The sequence below is a fragment of the Macaca nemestrina genome, chromosome 12 (assembly GCF_043159975.1).
Source record: "Macaca nemestrina isolate mMacNem1 chromosome 12, mMacNem.hap1, whole genome shotgun sequence".
In the NCBI taxonomy this organism is placed as follows: domain Eukaryota; kingdom Metazoa; phylum Chordata; class Mammalia; order Primates; family Cercopithecidae; genus Macaca; species Macaca nemestrina.
The window spans coordinates 93509794-93532456 of record NC_092136.1 but is presented as its reverse complement, the minus strand read 5'-3'; the positions used below and the strand labels follow the sequence as shown (position 1 = coordinate 93532456).

Below are 22663 nucleotides of genomic sequence, written 5' to 3'. Positions count from 1 at the left end.
GCCATCCCCGGGGTTACGCAGAGTCTGGATATTAAATAACGTGTCTACTATGCAGAGGCTCTAACTTCTGACAAGAAGCCACTGGGGAAGCATCGATATGCTGCTCACAATTAGGGGCTGGTGGAAATCCAGCCGAAAGGAACAAAGTGATTCTGAGGACAAAATAGCTCAATCAAGTGAAAAGTGATTTCAAACCTGACATCAGCCTGACAGTAGCAACTGGGTTCTTATTATTATCTGCTTTTGAACCTCAGTAGGAGAACTTGCCTACCTTTGATACTGTAAGCAGGATCCTTCATGTTTAAAGATTAAAGCAGCTTTCTGGCTTGTTAGAAAGAAATCGCATGGGAATGGGTTTCACAGCCGGAAGCTGAGCTCTCTCAAAAGGATGTCACTCTGCAGCAAGATTATCTCCCCCTTCCATGAATACCAAAAAAGCCCCTGATTAATTCTTTCCATTAGGAGCCCCATGTCCCACTACTGTTAGATTTAGGATTGAAACAATATAGTCTGATTACCACTGTGTCCTGTGCAGTTTAGATTGTAAGTGTGAGATGTGAAATGTAAGAATTTTTTTTTTTTTAACATCCTGTCACTCCAGATGAGAATATACTTTGGAAGTGAAATTAGAAACAATGCAATGCTGATTAAGGACTAGGACTCTCACACAGCCCACCGTGACAAGATTTTGATTGGCATTATGTAATTAAAGGGTACTTTAAATGGTTGCTAAACATAACGAGCTACAAAAAGGTGACAGAAGAATAATTTTAACATAGGAATTTTTAAAAAGTTATTCTCATTCATAATATGTATAAAACACCTGATCGAACATATAAAATTAAATCTGTAGGGTGTGCTGAAAGGGTTATATTCCACAGTTTTTCTTGGAATATATTTTTCGTTTACATGAAGGGTTATATTCCAAAGTTTTTTGTGGAATATATTTTTCGTTTACATAAAGCAATACTTTCTTCTTTTTAGATGGAGTCTTGTTCTTGTTGTCCAGGCTGGAGTGCAATGGTGTGACCTCTGCTCACTGCAACCTCCGCCTCTGGGGTTCAAGCCTTCTGAGTAGCTGGGACTACAGGTGCCCGCCACCACATCCTGCTAATTTTTTGTATTTTTAGTAGAGACAGGGTTTCACCATGTTGGCCAGGATGGTCTTGAACGCCTGACCTCAGGTGATCTACCCGCCTTGGCATCCCAAAGTGCTGGGATTACAGACATGAGCCACTGTGCCCAGCCTTACATAAAGCAGTAGTTTAAGGCACACTGTATTTACAAGAAATTGCTAGTTAATGTGTATAAATCATTAGGGAAAAGGGGAAGTTTTGAGATATAAAACAATATTTTAGAGGATAAATACCAATATGCCTTGATTTATCCCTCCTGCGATAGTATTTACTGAATATAATTAAAATAATTCAAATTTTTAATTGTTTTACTGTCCATAAATTATCCTCAAACAAAATGTTTAATTGTTAGCTAATTTGAACATACTAATATGGTTGGGGGGAGGTTTGGTCTGAGAGAGGGGAACAGAAACAGCCCCAAATGCTTCCTCCTGCTCCCTAAGCAATACTTAAAATCTTGAAGGCCCATTTGCAAAAGCACCTCATTTGCAATGTCACTAGGGAGTTACCAAAATGCAGAGAAAAGTGTGTTCTAAAGATTGAAAAAAATTAAGTTGATTTGAAATTTTTCTCTTTTTTTTCCCTAATCCCCAATGTGATAGTATGATTTAACATCTATATTTATGAGTTATTAGTGGACACACACAATTTGTTAGTGTGAGTTCTATGTGTTTTTGCCAGAAAGACCACTCTTGATGGTCAAGCCCAAGGCTTTTTTGCCAGAAAGACCACTCTTGATGGTCAAGCCCAACAACTACTTGTTGTCCATGCTTAGGCTCACAAGCTGGGAGAAAGCTGCTGGAATCAGGGGGCATGCATCCTCCGGTGGCTCCTCCCAGGCACTCTTAGGTGACTGGTGGTTCCCTTGCAAATGCACTTACAGAGCAGCAGATCTTGTTAATTATTTATGTAACCAACCTGGACTTTCTCCTTTGCCTCTTTTTGAATTTAAGGAATAGATGGAACTGAACTGATCTGACTACAAGTAAACAGGCATAGAAACTCCTGATTGGCATTATTAGTCTTCACTAAAGAGAAGCACAGCAGGGCCCTCTTAAATGTCAGGTTGAGAGCGTTTGACAAACCTGGACAGCCCAAGAGAAAAATGTTGCTAAATGAGTTCACAGCAAGCCCTTCACATTCCTACTTTCTCCTATAAATTGCTTTGCAACAACGGGAGAGGTGGAGAAGACCTTTATTCCCATCAGATCACTGGACTCTTTGTCAGGACTTGGTTCCATCCTGACTCTGTGATTAACTATGGTGACAATTCAGATTATTGTCCCCAAGGGGCTCACTGGTTTTTCAGCATTAGCAGTAAACTCTGTTGTCTCATTCAGCAACCCAATCACCCATGTAAAAGGCTCATACTGCAGGTAGGTGTAGTGGGAGACAAAAGAAGTGTGAGCCTCAGGGAGTACTGAAATCTGCTTGAGAAGATTAAGCATACACACAGTGCTTATTCACCACTGGAAGGGAGGAAGGAAGGAAGAGGGGAAGGAAGGAAGGAAGGAAGGAAGGAAGGAAGGAAGGAAGGAAGGAAGGAAGGAAGGAAAAATTTTGGAAAAATTCCTGCTCTGCTTTTTATCTCTGTTCATTAAATTGAATTGTCTAATAATTTATTAGAGGTTCAACCTTTAATTTTTTAAACTAGTGGATTATTAGCATTTTAAGAAATAATATTTAATATCTAGTAATGAGGGTTCAGAATATTACACTATCATATCTTAGTATCTATTAAGCCAAATCAGACCAAACCAAACTGAAACAGCAAAGTATTTTTATTTATTTATTTATTTATTTAATTTTTTTTATTATACTTTAAGTTCTAGGGTACATGTGCACAACGTGCAGGTTTGTTACATATGTATACATCTGCCATGTTGGTGTGCTGCACCCATTAGCTCATTATTTACATTAGGTATTTCTCCTAATGCTATCCCTCCCTCCTCCTCCCACCCCACAACAGGCCCTGGTTTGTGATGTTCCCCACCCTGTGTCCAAGTGTTCTCATTGTTCAATTCCCACCTATGAGTGAGAGAACATGCGGTGTTTGGTTTTTTGTCCTTGTGATAGTTTGCTCAGAATGATGGTTTGTATCTTCATCCATGTCCCTACAAAGGACATGAACTCATCCTTTTTTATGGCTGCATAGTATTCCATGGTATATATGTGCCACATTTTCTTAATCCAGTCTGTCATTGATGGACATTTGGGTTGGTTCCAAGTCTGTGCTATTGTGAATAGTGCCGCAATAAACATACGAGTGCATGTGTCTTTATAGCAGCATGATTTATAATCCTTTGGGTATATATTCAGTAATGGAATGGCTTGGTCAAATAGTATTTCTAGTTCTAGATCCTTGAGGAATTGCCACACTGTCTTCCACAATGGTAGAACTAGTTTACAGTCCCACCAACAGCGTAAAAGCATTCCTATTTCTCCACATCCTCTCCAGCACCTGTTGTTTCCTGACTTTTTAATAATTGCCATTCTAACTGGTGTGAGATGGTATCTCATTGTGGTTTTGATTTGCATTTCTCTGATGGCCGGTGATGATGAGTGTTTTTTTCATGTGTCTGTTGGCTGCATAAATGTCTTCTTTTCAGAAGTGTCTGTTCATATCCTTCACCCACTTTTTGATGGGGTTGATTTTTTTTCTTGTAAATTTGTTTGAGTTCTTTGTAGATTCTGGATATTAGCCCTTTGTCAGATGGGTAGATTGTAAAAATTTTCTCCCATTCTGTAGGTTGCCTGTTCACTCTGATGGTAGTTTCTTTTGCTGTGCAGAAGCTCTTTAGTTTAATGAGATCCCATTTGTCAATTTTGGCTTTTGTTGCCATTGCTTTTGGTGTTTTAGACATGAAGTCCTTGCCCATGCCTATGTCCTGAATGGTATACGGCAAAGTATTTGTAAAGAGGGGGACAACAGCCCAGCAGAGATAGCATTTAGTTACACAGTACTGCAAATGAGCACTTCCTAAAGTCACTGTTTCCTCCTTTGGCATTTCTCTAACTTTGTTGAATGAGAAAGAGGACGAGCTTCCAGCAGGAAAGGAAGAGAGCCATAGACTGGCATTTGATTGAAATATAATTCCTTAATAATTTTTTGAAATAATTTTAAATTAGTAAAAAAGATGCACTAATAGTAAAATGAACTCTCATATACCCTTTATTTCTTTCCTAATCCCTCATTCCCTAATGTGATATTTATATTTTACCACCTTTGTCTTTCATGCTTTCTCTAAATGTATTTATACATTTAGGGTTTTTTGTTTTTGTTTTAGTTTTAGGAGGCAGGGGCCTCGCTATGTTGCCCCTGCCTCTTAAAACAAAAAGAGGGACCTTGCCATGTTGAGGCTAGACTCAAACTCATGGGCTATAGGGAACCTTTCGCCTCAGCCTCCCAAGTAGCCGGGACTACAGGTATGCACCGCTGCACCTAGATAGTTTTTTTTAAACCTTTGAGAATAAGTTGCAGATATACCTCTTACTCCTTAACACATCAATGTATATGTCCTAAACACAAGGACACCCTCCTATGTAACCAGAGTAGTCATCAAAATCAGGAAAGTAACATTAATACAATACTACCATGTAATTGATATTATTGTATTAATTGGTATACATGTAAATACTACCTCAGAGCCCTTTCAGATTTCTCTGATAATCCCAATAATTCCCTTTATAGTTCCAGGATCACGTGTTGCATTTGCTGTCCTGAGTCTTTAGTCTCTTTAGTTGGGAATCCTTCCTGTGGTGTGCTGCTAAACTGCTTACGTGGTGGGGTAGGGAGGTCTGATTTGTAGTGGCTGCCAATTATTATGGTGTAAATATTCCCATTCTGGCTGATTTCAGGTTACCAGCTTTGTGGCACTGAACTGCACAGTTGGGAAGAGATGCACAGCATCAGTTTTCTAGAGTGGGGTGAGCCAGTACCAGCTGACTCCAATGCACCACTGACCGTTCCTCATTCTTCGATCTTTCCTTGTGTTTCATGACTAGGTTTGCTTTGTTTGTTTGTTTGTTTTACAAGTACAGAACGGCTACTTTGTAGCTGGCCTTCAGTTTGGGTTTGTCTGCTGTTTCTTCACATTTATATTCAGTGTATGCCCTCTGTGGCAGGAATGTCACGGAAGTGGTACTGTGCTCTTTGCAGTGCCTTGTCTCAGGAGCATATGATGATGACTTGCCCATTACTAGAGATGTTCACTTTCTTTCTTTCTTTTTTGAATTTCACTTAGGTGTTAACTTTTATCACTTGATAAGATGGTGTCTAGCCAGGTTTCTCTGCTGTCAAGATAAAGAATATTTTATACCTTATTTAATAAGTAATTAATAGGCATTTTATGGAGAGACTACATTGAGACTATTTAAATACCCAATCCTCCTTAAACTTTTACCTACTGGTTTTAGTATCCATTGGTGATTCTTGCCTAGATCGATTTTTTCGATTACGGTTGCCAAAGAGTGATTTTTAAAATTTCACTAACCCTTCTAATATTGTTAGCTGTCATTCTACTGTAAGGTAGATACTTCCCTTCTCCTAATTTCTTTATTTATATTAATATGGACTCGTGGATTTCTATTTTATTCAGTGGGTTATAATATACTATAATTATTTGTTTTGATGCCAAAACATTGTGGATTTGGCTAAGTTGAGCCTCTTTGGGATGGTGTCCTTTTGACAGGTCCTCATCACTCTTGGATCAATTCCTTACTTTCTGGCACAATATATTCCAGTCATCATCTTCTTTCCCTGTGTCAGCCTTGGAATGAGCTATTTTCCAAGGAGCCTTGGTTTCTTTGAGTGGAGAATGATATTTAGCAACCAAGATCTGGGCAGTTAGATGTGCTCATTCTTCTGTAGTTTCATTACTTCTAGGCCTTCTCAGAGCTAGGAAATATAGGTATACACACACACACACACACACACACACACACAGAGACACACACACATTGTGGTAGACACAATCATGTACATCTCAGAGACTCCTTTAAGAGAGGACTTGTTGCAAAGAATTGCCTTGTCCAGTGTCACACCTTGCCCGGGGCAGTCCACATCTTATACTAATTAAGAAAAGATTATAAAGGCTGGTCGTTTTGGCCCAATGAGGAACAATTCTGACAGGTCACACATGCTCAAGAATGGGGTTGGCCAAGGCTCTCTTGAGCCTGCATTGCCGTTCAAGTTCTTCTGCCCAATCTGTTTCCTTCCACATGTTTCGATCCCTAATAATACCTACACACCAAACTTCGTCTCAGCATTTGCTTCTAGAGAGCCCAATCTGCAACACACACACACATGCACACACATACACATCTATTTCTGTAAAATATGTGAGTTCATACCAACACCTCTAATTCAAACCAATCACTGTAAGTTTGTTCTAGTCTTCCCTCTCCAATCATCATCAATACATTTACTTTCTCCATCCCTCTGCATGTAGGTATCATGACCATGCAGGATGTCTCTTCATTCCCATCTCTACCAGTCTGACCACACACATGCTTGGCCCTGGTCCTGGCCCTGGCCCTGCTGACCTCACTGGCTGTGTTAGATGAATCTTCAGCACTGATCAAAAGGAAGGAGAGTTCAATTCATTTTATAAGACAGAGGGTTATAACATTTCATATAAGTAATACATTGTATTTGGTTTGAAAATATATTTCAACATTAAATGGTGCTTGTTTCCTTTTTAGTGGTGACTGAGGTCTACTAAAATTGAAATTCTGCATTATAGTTTCATCTTGTATCAAATGGAAAAGTGTTTTTAGAATCGGCATTTTGGCACATATAATAGAAAAGACATGTCAAGAGAAGGCTCTAATTACTTTAGGAAGTTGCTCCCTAAACATAGCAATCAGTTCTAGCTGAGACAGAAAAGTCTTTGCAGAGGAGGCGAGGTTTGAACTGGCATCTCCAGGATGTATTGCCTTTGAATAAATGAATCAGAAGTATACCAGGGAAGGAGAAAGATGGTAAGTGAAGTCAAGGAATAGGTAGAGTGGGTAAGAACAAGGAGTATCAGGTAACAGTGATTAGATCCATGTGGCAGAAAATATTCATGTAAGAATGTGGAAGATAAACCTGGAAAGTCAGGATCCTGACCACGCTTCAGTTTTTATTTTGCAGGTAATGGGTAGATACCCTTCATCCTTTGAATATCATGATAACGATGAGGCTGGCAGCATTGGTCAAGATGCACTGATGGGAGAGGGAGCAGTTACGCCATTACTGCAAGGGTTTGAATGCTGAAGATAAAGGTACTGGGGATGGGGGAGGGGGCAGGTGTAGCAGACAGGGTCCAATCAAGGAAGCAGACCCACTGTGAATACTATGGAATAGGGGTTTATTTTAGGAATAGACCTTATACTATTGTGAAAGAACAGATGAAAGATTTTCTTTTTTTTTTTTTTTTTCCCAGATGAAAGATTTTCAAGCTGAGGCAGATTTGAGCAGAATTATAGGCTGAGAGGGAGGAGCCAGTAGAAAAAAGGGAGACTGATGATATATTAAAAAAGAACTAAATCCTGAAAGAGCCTGGAAAAGGTGAAAACCAAGAGCTCAGGAGGAGTGGTTACTCTCAGAAAGGAAGCAAGTATATTCCTTTCATACATACACTGTCCCCCCACCAGTCCCCAGCAGAGGAAATCCCAGCCCCCTCTATAGAATTCCTGCCCATTGTCTTCAGACTAATAAGCAGCATGCATTTTTACTTCTGACAATACTTCATAAGGCAATCGTATATTCTCAGATTAAAAATATAAGTCATTTGGCTTTTTACACAGCTTTTGCTTGTTAAACTTAACTGCACTGGAGGAATTAAATAAAGAGAAATATCTTACAACTCACTGGAAAAGGATCATCCATAGATGTCAGGGTTCTGATATTTTTATTCCCACTTTAAATTTAAAGACATGGGAGCTTGCTAAACTGGCTTTTTTATTTGGGGATTTGTGGAGTTAGCAAATTCTGCATGTCTTCAGTAAGATAATTTAGTAAGAAAGTTTGTGTATATCTTTCAGTGCAGGTGACAACATTCCAGTGAAGTATTTCACAGCGTGCAGAACGCAGTCATTAATAAAGCAACATCCTCAACAGTCATGCATATTTCTTTTTTATAACAAGCATCTTGTTTGGTAATGGCAGGACAGCAGAGTGAATATCCTGCCACATTGAAATTCATGAAGTTCAATCCATTTTATGAAATGCACTTTTTGCTATGCTCTTTATAAATTGCTGTCTATATCCTTATGACTTAGGGATTTGGGAAATACTTACCTGGTAATAACACTTTAAAATGCATCTCCCCTGCAGTATACCCATTATGCTGATTGAACTCAGAAATTCTTAAAATATAGCCTGCCTTATCTATATAAGTATAATTATCTGTGGAGGATGCCATCCTTAAAAGGTGTAGGGGGAAGGGAATAATGGCTTCAGTGGAGGATCATCCTGGGATTCAGCATCTTCGTAAGAGCAGCTAGGAGTACATGCTGTCAAAATACATTAGGCAAATGCAAAGATTAGAATCCCTCTCCTTTGTAAAATGAAAGACGAAAATGAATAAAGTGCATACCTGGCTTTGCTTTGGTTCAATTCCTTTCTCTGGGCTGCTCTGCCAAACCTTGCTTATTGAAACTAACTGGGGAGATGAAATGTCTGACTTATGGAATGTTTTCAAAGAAATGCAATTTTTATACTCTTCAATACAAATAGTAACTCAAGCCAGGTGAAAATTTAGCCAGGTGAGTGTTCTGGGAGGGCCAGTTTTGTGACTAGAGCTGACAAGGGCTTGTAATTAGCATAGTGACTATGTATGCAGTAGGTTGATCCTTCTAAAGTGCTGTCTTTTAAGCACGTTTTAGTTTTCAGCATTCAATGTTCTTGCAACTTTCTTTACCTTAGTAACCTTTCAGAAGTAAACTTCAGTCCTATTTCTGTTTCATGCATTTAAAGTTAATGGGACTTCAATTAAGGAGGGTGTGTGTGTGTGTCTGTGTGTGTGTGTGAAGCCATTTTATTTTAAACAAAGGAAGGAGAAGAGGAAGCCATAAGTTATAGGCCGAGATGTCATGTAAGTTCTGAAGATGGGGATAAGGGCACAGTCTTCGGGACATGAATTGATATTTTTCTAGTATATAGCATGTTTCAGACACTGAATTAGGAGATTTTGTATTAGAATCCAGGAATTCTGAATGCAGAGATTCTTATAATTAAATCTACTCAGCTAATTCTTAAAATGCCAAATATTCTCCCTCAAAGGTGTGTAGGGGCCAGGAGTTCCCCTTGCCCTCTGAAGTTTCGCTGAAAAATCAACTTGCAAAAGGCAGGTTAGTTGGAGATAAGAAATACAAATTTATTCAACATGTATACATAGGGGCCTTCAGAATGAAGACCCAAAGATACAGGGCAAATTGTCCATTTTTATGCTTAGGTTCAGCAAACTATGGACAGCCATGTATAAATATGATTAGACAGAAAGAGTATGATCTAATGCTAATAGAGTGAGTGGGGGAAACCCAGCAAGGCCTGTGTGTCCAGATTCTTCTTGGCCTTTCTGAGCATGCATTCCTTCCTTCTGGGTATGGGACAGAACCCTCTCTGGAATGGAAGTCTTACACCTATAGTCAAACCAAGTAGTCAGATAATTTATTTGTGGCCACTTTTTACACAGAAAGATGGAGGGAGGCTGGGTGCAGTGGCTCACGCCTGTAATCCCAGCACTTTGGGAGGCCAAGGCAGAAGGATCACTTGAGGCCAGGAGTTCGAGACCAGCCTGGGCAACATGGCGAAACTCTGTTTCTACTAAAAATACAAAAATTAGCCAGGCATGGAGGTGCGTGCCTGTAGTCCCAGCTACTCAGGAGGTTGAGGCACAAGAATTGCTTGAACCCGGGAGGCGGAGTCTGCAGTGAGCCAAGATTACACCACTGTACTGCAGCCTGGGCAACAGAAGAAGACTCTATCTCAAAAAAAAAAAAAAAAAAAAGAAAAGAAAGGTGGAGAGATGGGGAGAAAGTTAGTTTATGGCTGACTTTGGGAAAAAGAGGTTCTGGTTTTGATGACCTGGGGAAGAGGGGTTTTAGTTTCTATGGCTACCCTTGGGGGAAAATTGGAGACAAGAGGGCAAAAGGTCAGAGAAAAACTTCTGTTTCCTAGACCTTCATTTTGGTGTACTGTTTTCTGAGCCCCAACAAAAGACACAAAGAGTCTTGGGACTAGCTCTTAAGATCAAAGAGTAATTAGGAATCATTTAGGTAGCAGCCTTAGCTAGCGGAAACAAAGTAGATAACCTAGAAGAAAGCCAAAAAATAAAATAAAATCTACCCCACCCCACCAAAAAATACCATCAACAAAAAGCCTCTGAGGCAAAATCAAGTACTAAGCAAATAAAACAGATGGCCTCACATCACATGTACTTTTCTTATACTAGAGCTTCATGAGTTTTTACTTAGAATGGATTTACTCTTATTTTAGACATAATTTTAACTGGACTGAATGGCTGGTTTCTTAGCCAGCTGGTGATTAGAAGCAACCTGTGCTGTCAGTGGCAGCTGTGATTGCTAATAATTTAATACTGAAGTAGAAGACATAATCTAATACATCTAGAAGACATCCAAACTCAATGCCTATCAATCCAGAGTCTTTGATGCAGGGAATAAACTGCTTCAAAAACCCCTAAACATATTTCTGTGTTATGGTACAGAAAAGTATGACTGAGTAATCAAGCAAAGATTAAGTTATGTAAAATGGACTCATATTAAAGTGGGAAAATATTTAAAATATTAAAATGTTTTAGGGCCGGGCACGGTGGCTCACACCTATAATCCCAGCACTTTGGGAGGCCAAGGTGGGCGGATCACCTGAAGTCGGGAGTTCAACTAGACTAGCCTGACCAACATGGAGAAACCCCGCCTCTACTAAGAATACAAAATTAGGGCCAGGTGTGGTGGCTCACGCCTGTAATCCCAGCACTTTGGGAGGCCAAGGCGGGCGGATCAGGAGGTCAAGAGATCAAGACCATCCTGGCTAACATGGTGAAACCCCGTCTCTACAAAAAATACAAAAAAATTAGCCGGGCGTGGTGGCATGCACCTGTAGTCCCAGCTACTCGGGAGGCTGAGGTAGAAGAATTGCTTAAACGCGGGAGGTAGAGGTTGCAGTGAGCCGAGATCGCACCACTGCACTCCAGCCTGGCTGACAGAGCGAGACTCCATCTCAAAAATAAAATAAAATAAAAATACAAAATTAGCCAGGTGTGGTGGCACATGCCTGTAATGCCAGCTACTTGGGAGGCTGAGGCAGGAGAATCGATTGAACTCACAAGGCAGAGGTTGCAGTCAGCCGAGATCACGCCATTGCATTCCAGCCTAGGCAACAAGAGTGAAACTCCATTTCAAAAAAAAAAAAATTTTAGGAGCAGAGTTTCCACTACATTTAAACTTCAATGATAAGAAATATTTTATTTGTGGCAATGCCAGCAAAACACTTTTCTTTTATTCACCATTTTCCTTAATTATTTACTTGCTCATTATTTTTACCCATCCTCCAACATTTGATGTGGCTGAGGTGTTACTATATTAAGATATTAAGGAAATACTGCAGTTTTATTTTTATTTTGTATTTTAGTTTTAAATTTTTCTTCTGGTTCACAACATTCCTTTGGAACCAATAGGAAATATTGCAGTTTTAGATACCTAATTTCCAACTTGATCTTAAATCGCTTATATAGGTCTAGCAGTTCTCAGGATCAGAAATGCAACCTGGGGAAATGGTTCTCTGATAAAAGAAAATTGAAGAACCTTGGATTGTCCATGAGAAATGAACCATAACCAAAGACAGTTCCTTTGAGAAAAGTTTCGTTGTAAGTGAATGCTCCTTGTCATTAATACACATCTTGTGCATATAAACAGAAAAATCATTGCAGCAGTGTTATAGATTCAAAAGAATAAAAGGAAAAGGAAACATGGGAGAAACAAAGAAGAAAGAAAAGGAAGAAAACGGTTAAAACAAGGGATGAGGGCCCCAAATAGAACAATGCAAGTACTTATCAATCTGCTTCTCAGCCCGGACTAATGTAAATTCTTCAACTGCCCCAAAATAATGCACCAACCCAAAGGTTGATGACCAGCCTGAACTATGTTCTAAGGCAAACTTTGCTTGAAAACTCTGTTTTAAAGTTCAGTTTCTGTCCTAAGGCAAACTTTGCTTGAAAACTCTGTTTTAAAGTTCAGTTTCTTATATAGGTGTATATATATATACACACACGCGCGCACACACACATCATTTGATGTATATATATGTGTATACACATATATACGTATATACATATATATTTCATGTATATATGTATATACATATATTTAGAACTGTTCAGTTAATATATTAGTTATGTTATGTTAACTGTTCAGTTAATATATGTATATACTCAACAGTTATATATATTAACTGAACAGTTATATATATTAACAGTTATATATATTAACAGTTATATATATTAACTGTTCAGTTAATATATATATATGTATATACATATGTATTTATTTAGAACTGTTCAGTTAATATATCAGACATTTATTAAGCCCCACAATATGCCAGGCCTATTTGAGCTATATAATCTATTAAAACTGTTCTTTATTAATTAGTTCTGGAAATCTTTGGTGATACACGCACATGATACACAAACCTGCAAACACACATGCCCGTGCCTATGTTTTCATTCCTTTTTTTTTTTTTTTTTTTTGAGACAGGGTCTCCCTCTGTCTGTTGCCCAGGCTGGAGTGCAGTGGCACGATCACGTCTCATTGCAACCTCAACGTCTAGGGCTCAAGTGATCCTCCTGCCTCAACCTCCCAAGTGGTAGCTGGGTTTACAGATGTGTGCCACCATGCCCAGCTAGTTTTTTCATTCCTTTTAAATAATATTAATCAAGTGTACCCTTTCCTTCTGATCACTCTCTTTTCTTTTCCTACAAAATTGTAAACCAGAGACATCAAGTCTTACATAAACAGTAAAGAGCAATTATAATAAAACTGGTTCAACAAAATTGCAAAATTGGCTGATTTGATGTCCTTTGCCTTCACAAGGTGCTCTTTCTGTAACAATATCATTTAATTTCCACATTTATTGAGTACTTAGTGTCAGACACTAGAAACCCTGTTCTCAGGTGGGCATGATGGCTCATGCCTGTAATCCCAGCATTTTGGGAGAATGAGGTGGGTGCATCACTTGAGGTCAGGAGTTCAAAACCAGTCTGGCCAACATGACGAAATCTTGTCTACTAAAAATACAAAAATTAACCAGACGTGGTGGTGGGTGCCTATAAATCCAGCTACTTGGGAGGCTGAGGGAGGAGAATCTCTTGAACCTGGGAGGCAGAGGCTGCAGTGAGCCGAGATTGCACCACTGCACTCTAGCCTTGGTGACAGAGTGAGAGTCTGTCTCAAAAAAGAAAAAAAAAAAAAAACAAACCTGTTCTCAGACAGTATTTTGGTATCCATTAATTGTTTATTTATATCTACATATATATACACACACAGTCTTTTTTTTTTTTTTTTTGGAGAAGAAGTCTCGCTGTCACCTAGGCTGGAGTACAACAGCATGATCTCTGCTCACTGCAACCTCCGCCTCCCAGGTTCAAGCGATTCTCCTGCCTCACCCTCCCAAGTAGCTGGGATTACAGGTGTGCACCACCACGCCTAGCTAATTTTTGTATTTTTAGTAGACACCAGGTTTCGCCATGTTGTCAAGTCTGGTCTCGAACTCCTGACCTCAGGTGATCCACCTGCCTTGGCCTCCCAAAGTACTGGCATTACAGGCATGAGCCACCACACCTGGCCTACACACAGTCTTTTTTAATGGTGAAGCTAGGGGCTGGTGTTTCACCAGTAAACACCGATGTACTCAGAGTGTAATAGTGTAGTATTCGAACTACTTTCCATTGTGGCTGAACTAATTTACATTCCCACAAACAGTATATATGCGTTCCCTTTTCTCTGCAGTCTTGTCAGCTTCTGTTACTTTCTAACTTTTTACTAATAACTATTCTGACTAGTGTGAAATGCTATCTCATTGTGGTTTTGATTTGCATTTCTCTGATAATTAGTGATGATGAGCATTTTTTTCGTGTTTGTTGATCACTTGTATGTCTTCTTTTGAGAAGTGTCTGCTCGTTTCCTTTGCCTATTATTATTATTATTATTATTATTATTTTTTTTTTTTGAGGCAGGATCTCACTCCATTGCCCAGGCTGGAGTGCAGTGATGCAAGCATGACTCACTACAGCCTTGACCTCCTGAGCTTAACTGATCTTCCCGCCTCAGCCTCCTGAGCAGCAGGGACCACAGGCGTGCGCCACCATGCCCCAGTGTTTTGTAGAGACAGGGTCTCCTTATGTTGCCCAGGTTGGTCTCAAACTTCTTGCCTCAAGTGATTCTCCTGCCTTGGCCTCCCAAAGTGTTGGGATTAAAGGCATGAGTCATTGCACTCAGCCTTTTGCCCATTTCCAAATGGGGTTATTTGTTTTTTGCTTGTTTATTGGTTTAAGTTCCTTATAAGTTCTGGATGTTACACCTTTGTCAGATGCATAGTTTGCAAATATTTTCTTCCATACTGTAAATTATCTGTTTATTCAGTTGATAGTTCCTTTTTCTGTGCAGAAGCTCTTTAGTTTAATTAAATCCCACATATCAATTTTTGTTGTTGCAATTGCTTTTGGGGACTTCACCAAAAATTCTTTGCCAAGGCTGATGTTAAGAAGGGTATTTCCTAGATTTTCTTTTAGGATTTTTCTAGTTTTATGTCTTACATTTAAATCTTTAATCCATCTTCAGATAATTTTTGTATATGGTGAAAGGTAGGAGTCTAGTTTCATTCCTCTGTATATGAGTAGCACCACTTAAAGAACCTAAAACAGAGCTACCATTTGATCCAGCAATCCCATTGCTGGGTATATAACCAAAGGAAAATAAATCATCCTACCAAAAAGATGCAGGCACTCATATGTTTATTGAAGCACTATTCACAATAGGAAACACATGGGCTCAACCTAGGTGCCCATCAACAGTGGCTTGGATAAAGAAAATATGGTACATATATACCATAGAATACTATATTGCCATAAAAAAAAATCATGTCCTTTTCAGAAAAATGGATGGAGCTGGAGGCCATAATCCTAAGTGAATTAATGCAGAAAAGAAAACCAAATACAGCATGTTCTCACTTATAAGTGGGAGCTAAACATTGAACATAGACATAAAGATGGGAACAACAGACACTGGGCCTACTAAAGCAGGGAGGGAGGGAGGTGTGGGCTGAAAAAACTACCTGTTTGGTACTGTGGTCACTACCTGGGTGACAGAGTCATTCTTACCCTAAACCCCAGCATCATGCAATATATCTGTGCAGACCTGAACATGTACCCCTTGGATCTAAAATAAAAGTTGAAAATTAAAAAAAAAGAGCATAGTCTTAAAGTCAATGTGTTGCTTTCCCCAGAGTGTCTGCTTTTTAAGCAGATCCTTTACAGTTTTCTCAGATAGCAGAATAAAAGGCTCTTTACCTTATTAAAGGACTCTTGGGCAGCAGGTACTATAGATGGGGGTTGTAGGTATTTTGGAGATGGAGACTGAATTGATGTGCACTACTTCCCTGCCTGGATTAAGGAGTTAGGAAGGTGGAGGCTTTGGAGGGCTTTCTTCCTGGGACAAGCTACTGGTTATCTGCACAGCATACTCTACAAGTTAAGTTTTTTTGATGGTTTCAACTAGGCCAATGAACTTGACGCCTTCTTCCCACCTCCCACTCCCTGACCTGCTTAATCATGCTTTATTCTGGTCTCCTATTCATTGCCTGTCCTGGTTCCACCCTAGTGCTATGCTGTTTCCTGTTTATCTCTCCTGTCTTTTCTACACCCTCACCTCTGTACCAGGTGGGGCTGATTTCCCTGGGTTGTGAGCTTTCTTGTTTGTTACTGGAGTAGGTGAAAAGAGGACCTCAGATACATCAAATTTTCATTCCTCAGTCTATAACTTGGTGATCTTGGGCAAGTTAGTTAATTTTCTAAACCTCAGTTTCTTCATTTATAAAATGAGGTTAGAGCCAGGTGCAGTGGGACACTCCTATAATCCCAGCACTTTGGGAGGCCAACAAGACAGGAGGATTGCTTGAGGCCAGGAGTTCAAGATTATCCTGGGCAACACAGTGAGACACTGTACGAGAAATTATTTAAAAATTACCTGGGCATGGGGTGCATGTCTGTAGTCGTAGCTCCTTGGGAGGCTGAGATAGGAGGATTGCTTGAGTCCAGAGTTAGAGGCTGCAGTCAGCTATGATCACACCACTGCACTTCAACCTGGGCAACATAGTAAGACCTTTACTCTTAAAAAAAGAAAAAAGGGCTGGGCTCTGTGGCTCACATCGGTAATCCCAGCACTTTGGGAGGTCCGAGGCAGGTGGATTGCTTGAGGCCAGTTGAGACCAGCCTGGGCAACATAGTGAAACTTCATCTCTACAAAAAATTAGCCAGATGTGGTGGCATGTGCCTGTAGCCGCAGCTACTTGGGAGGCTGAGGTGGGAGGATTGCTTGAGCCCAGGAGGTTGAGGCTGCAGTGAGCTGTGATCACACTACTGCACTCCAGCCTGGGCAACAAAGCAAGACTCTTTCAAAAAAAAAAAAAAAAAAAAGAGTAGGAGAGTAGGATTAGTGACATCTGCTCCAAATGTCTCTGTAAGGATTGTATATGGGAAATTTTCAAAGAATAACTAATATACCTGACATTTGTTCATTTTGGTAAATCATTAAAAACAACTCCACAGAGTAGATATTATTATTATCATCCTCCTTATACAGAGGAAGAAAAGGTGTGGAGGAGGAGATGTAGGAGCAGTAAGTAACTTGTCCCAGGTCATCTGGTTTATTGAAGTGCCAGAGCTGAGTTTGGAACCCCACCTGTCAGTCTCCAGATCTCTGGTTTGTAAATACTGTCGTATTGGAAGGGAGCACAGGTTCGTTTTCTCTTTTCTCTTTGCATGTTGGCTGGTGCTTGCTTCTTGGCTGCTGCCTCACTCACAGTCAGCAGTTCTCTCTGTTGACCCCATTGGACACCAACATCACAGCACCTGTGGTCCCTGGTGCAGCCTGAGGGCTCACTTTAATTAAAGTTTATGGCGCTGGCAGAAAGAAATCTGGCAGGAACCATCTTCTCAAGGATTCTTCCCCAGCCCCACTTGCTTCATTGCACTATAGCAACAATTGCCCATCCCTGCTCATAGGTCTGCTTGCCTGCAGAATGGCCCCCGAGCATCTGGAAAGCAAAAACCGAAGGGCACCGTGACCTGGCAGCAGATCTTCTCTTCCAGTTTTGACCCAACCCACATAGTTGTCACTTAAAAGGAAGAAAACTGGTTTGATGAGTGATTTCCAGGTTTTGGGTTTGTTATCTCTCCTGACAGCTGTTCTCCAGTATTTTGTAGGCCTGTGGAGTGGAAGAGCAAGAAATTTATTCTGTGTAGTCCAACAAGAAATCACTGGAGGCAAATTTCAGCTCAGTGTAAAGAAGGCTTTTTACTTTTTTCAAACAATTGTGTTTGTTTCCGTATGTAGGGAAAATGCTGGATGAGGGGGTATTTTCAGGGGCCCTGAGTTGTATAGGACTTTAGGGGTATACCCATCTAAATGCCTGGCCCTTAGGATCAGGACAGCTGGGCTAGAGAGAGAGTTAAGTGATATGACTGTGGGTACAGCACCTTGACTAGTGCCCACAGTTGGCAGGTTCTCAGCAAACAGTGTTTACTTAACTGACCTCATGAAGGTCTTATTATGCATCAGACACTGTTGCAAGTATTCAGCAACTATTAACCCATTTCATTCTCATGACATCCTTATGAGGTAGTACTGTTACTGTGTCTGGGTGGAAGAGTGGTTGCAGTGGTTTCTAGCATTCTCTCCAACTTTGAGATTCTATGACCAGGCTCTTTTGATTGGCACTGCTGATAACAGACCCAGCCAGGCAGCTGGACTGAACTGATGTTTGATGGACTGTTGGATTATATTAGCCACCAGCTATCTCGACCCTAAGGGCCAGGCATTTAGATAGGCGCACCCCTAAAGTTCTGTACAGTTGAGGACCCATGAAAATGCCCCTTCATCAAGCGTTTGCCCCCATACAGACATGTCCATTAACAAATTTTTCCATTATCCTTGAAAGCATGCTCTGGCTGCTTGGAAAATAATCTCTTCTTCCTCTCCTTCTCATAATTAATTGCTACCAATTGCTATGCCAAAATCCATGTTGAGCTCTACATGTATGTGTGTATCTATACACATATATATGTACATACACACATATTTGAGCAGGAGAGCAACAGAATCCATTTATGTCTTGGTAAGTTATTAAAACATAAGTCCAGTCTGATCTCATTCAGACCCTTCCTTATTTACATAGCTATTTTAATGTGCCTGAGATCTATTCATGTCCCCAAAGATCCCTTACTCCCTCTCTGTGAGCCCCGGTACAGCTAAGTAAATAGCTGAACTGAGGTTTCCCATGACAACAACTCATTATTTTTTTTAAAAAATTGCTTTATAATAAAAGGTGATAAAAACAAGATTGAGCTAAAAGACAATGTAATCAGAAGACAGAAAATGAACACAATATCTAAAGAACTAGATAAGACTGTGAGAGACCAGGTCAGTACAAGCTGGTAATTACATTAAAATTGACACAATCTATCTGTTTTTCTTATAAGCTAACATTTTGCATAACTGATTTTCTGTGTGTAAAGTCAGGAGTTCTTTTTTTGTCGTTACATATATATGTATTAAAACCACAGAAACTCGTAGCCTAGAAGAAGGAGAGAACAAAAGCAGAACCATTCCTTCTTTTATTCATGTAATTATTCAATAATAATGTATTAAACATAAATTATGGCTAGTTTGGGGTTCCATAATGTGGAACTCATTTGAAAAACTATGAAAACAACAAAATTGATAAAAGGGTCAAGAAATGGGTGTTGCTAAAAGGCTGCAGAAAGTGGTTGTCTGCTCAAGGAAAAAATTGAATTTTTATCAGTCAATACCTTTAATTGTATGAAGAGTTATTATTGACCACATTAGTGGTCAATTATTTTTCTTTCCCAGTCAGAGAAAATAAGAGGAAATAGGCTTTCCTTACAGCAAGCAGAGTTTAGAAGCTGTAATGCCACCTCATTATGGAATTGTTGAGTCCATGAGACTGGGCTGTATTAGCAAAGGGCATAGCCTTGGCGTTGTTGAGCGATCAGGAGCTCCATGCCCTACTTTCTGTAGATCTCCATTACCCACCATGCCCACATACCCTCAATCTCAGTTCCAGCGAGACAGATTACTGGAGCTACTACAGCCAATTGCCTAATCAGTATTGCTGGGCAGTCTCTGTTCTGAGTCCAGCTCTGACTCCACAGCACACTTCCCAGGCCTGCGGGCAATAGGAAGAGCAGCAAGTTCTGTGTTAGGAAGCCTGGCTTGCAGGTCCTACTCCACATGTTGTTTTCCTTCTTTTGGCCCCAGTTTTCTCATCTGTAAAATGAACAAGTATTCCTTTCCCTCCCTCCCTCCCTCCCTCCCTCCCTCCCTCCCTCCCTCCCTCCTTCCTTCCTTCCTTCCTTCCTTCCTTCCTTCCTTCCTTCCTTCCTTCCTTTCTTTCCTTGTTTCTTTCTCTCTCTCTCTCTCCCCCTCCCTCCCTCCCCTCCCCTCCCCTCCCCTCTACTCCCCTTCTTTCTTCTTTTTTTGAGACAGAGTGTCACTCTGTTGCCAAGACTGGAGTGCACTGGCACAGTCTCAGCTCACTGCAACCTCTGCCTTCTGGGTTCAAGCGATTGTGGTGTCTCAGCCTCCCGAGTAGCTGGGATTACAGGCATGTACCACCACACCTGGCCAATTTTTGTATTGTTAGTAAAGACGGGATTTCACTACGTTGACCAGGTGGTCTTGAACTCCTGACCTCAAGTGGTCTACCCATCTTGGCCTCCCAAAGTGCTGGGATTACAGGCGTGAGTCACCTCATCCGGCCTAATTTTTGTATTTTTAGTAGAGGTGGGGTTTTGCCATGTTGCCCAGGCTGGTCTTGAACTTCTGGTTTCAAGCACTCCACACACCTCAGCCTCCTAAAGTGCTGGGATTACAGGCATGAGCCACTATGCCTGGCCCAAGCTGGTCTTAATGCTAGTAGTTCTCAAACTACTAATATTAAAGTGTGATGAGAATCTATACTTACTTTATTTGGAGGGGGTGTTTATTGAAAATCCAGATTTCTATTCCTTTTCCCACATAAATTTGTGTTTATTTAGTCTGGATGGGGCACAGAACATGAGATTCTGCATATTAAAAAGTATCTGATAGTGTAAGTTGGTTGAAGGTAAAAATTAAAATTAAAAAAAAGAATAAAAAAGTATCTGATACAAGTGATCCTGGGCTAGTACATTAGTTTGCTAGGGCTGCCATAACATACTACCATAATAGGCTGGGTGGTTTAAGCAACAGAAATTAATTTTTCTACAGTTCTAGAGGCTAGAACTCCAAGAACAAGGTGTCAGAGGATTTAGTTTCTTCTGAGGCCTCTCTCCTTTGCTTATAGATGGGCATCTTCTCACTGTGTCCTCACGTGGTCAACTCTGTGTGCATGGGTACTTCTGGTGTCTCTTTGTGTGTCTTAATCTCTTCTTATAAGGACACAAGTCAGATTAGATAAAGGCCTATCTTAATGGCCTCATTTTAACTTAACCAGCTCTTTAAAGGGCCTTTCTCAAATTTTGAGTTGCCAAGGGTTAGTAACATATGAATTTGGGGGGACAAAATTCAGCCCCTAACAACTAAATAATCTCTACAATTCTATGCCCAGTGAAAGCTAGATCAAACGTCTCTGCAGACTCAGCCTTGTTTTTGGGTCTTGTTATAGAACCCTTGTGATATCGCTAAACTCTTATTTTTACACATTTTTCATTTATCTAGCTAAAGCTCCCAACTGTAATTTGGTGACATCTGACCTTAGTGTCCTGGTTCTAATTTGTATTACCACCCTATCTAAAGTGCCTACCACCTCATTCATGCCCATCCCTTCCTACCCCTCTACCTTCTCATTTGTGCATTTATTCAGATCTGTTATTGCCTCATTTATTGGTTTATTTGTTTCCTGTCTTTCTCCCCTACTAGACTATAAATTCCATAGATCAGCCATGGAATGTTTTGTTCCTAGCACCATGAACAGTGCCTGGCATACAGTAGGCACTCATTAAATATTAATGCATGAATAAATGAATGAATAAGTGATGAGTTGAGATGACCTTTAAGGTTTGTGTCTGTTCCAACCTAGAATTCAATTACCTTTTCCTTCTTTACTCTTCCACAGGGGTGGTATTTAAGAGACATCCCCCCAGCCAGAGGGAATAAGACATGTGGAATACTGAACCACATTGATATCTATCTGAGACCTGGGAGGTGAAAATTCTGCTCGTTTATTGTGCTATCAATATCTTAATCACCAATGCGTTAACTGCCCTGGACCTAGAGTGCCTGGACTGTAATGCAGGATAGGTTGATTACAGAGAGGCAGAAAATCAGCCAAGGCCAAATGTCACACACCACAGTGATACTGACAGTCCAGCAGATGATCTGCTTTGGCCCACAGCTGAAATCTGAGTGTGATCATCAGTATTCTTGCAGACGGTCAGAAACTCCTATTTATGAACCTTGGCCTGAGACATTTGCTAGCACAGCATAAGCAGTTAGGCTTTTTCAGCTATGTAATTCCTTTAGGTTGATGGAAAGATGCTAGCATGTGTCAATAAAAGTGACAATAATAGCACAATATAAGTAATAATAAATGAAAAATAAAAATATTAATAATGGTATAAACAGGTGAAATCTGAGGTGCACTAAAAATAGGTTAATTATAATATTTGATTGGGTTGTCTCTACATACATGATACAGTAAAATATCTTGGAAGTCCTAACCAGAGAAATCAAGAGAAAGAAATAAAAGGCATCAAATGGGAAAAGAAGAACTCAAAATCTCTCTCTTCACTGATGATAAGACTGTTTACCTCGAAAACCCTGAAGACTCTGACAGAAGGCTGCTGGAACTGACTTCAGTAAAGTTTCAGGATACAAAATCAATGTACAAAATTGAGTAGCATTTCTATACAGCAATAATGTTCAAGCTGAGAGCCAAATCAAGAACACAATCCCATTTACAATAGGAAATCCTAAGCAAAAAGAACAAAGCCAGAAGCATCCCATTGCCTAACTTCAAACTGTACTATAAGGCTACAGTAACCGAAACAGCTTGGTACTGTTACAAAAACAGACACATAGACCACTGGACCAGGATGGAGAACCCAGAAATAAAGCCATATACCTACAGCCATGTGATCTTCATTAAAGTTGACAAAAATAGGTAATGAGGATGGGATTCCCCCATTCAATAAATAATGCTGGGATAGCTGGCTAGATGAATGTAGAAGAATGAAATTGAACCCCTAACT

The 22663-nt window shown here is 40.1% G+C and overlaps 1 protein-coding gene across 6 annotated transcripts in view; it reads left to right on the top strand.

Moving 5' to 3' along the window:
- Positions 1 to 22663, top strand: part of LOC105484354 (uncharacterized) — a 350064-nt gene that overhangs the window by 55380 nt on the left and 272021 nt on the right. The gene's annotated exons all lie outside the window — the stretch shown is intronic.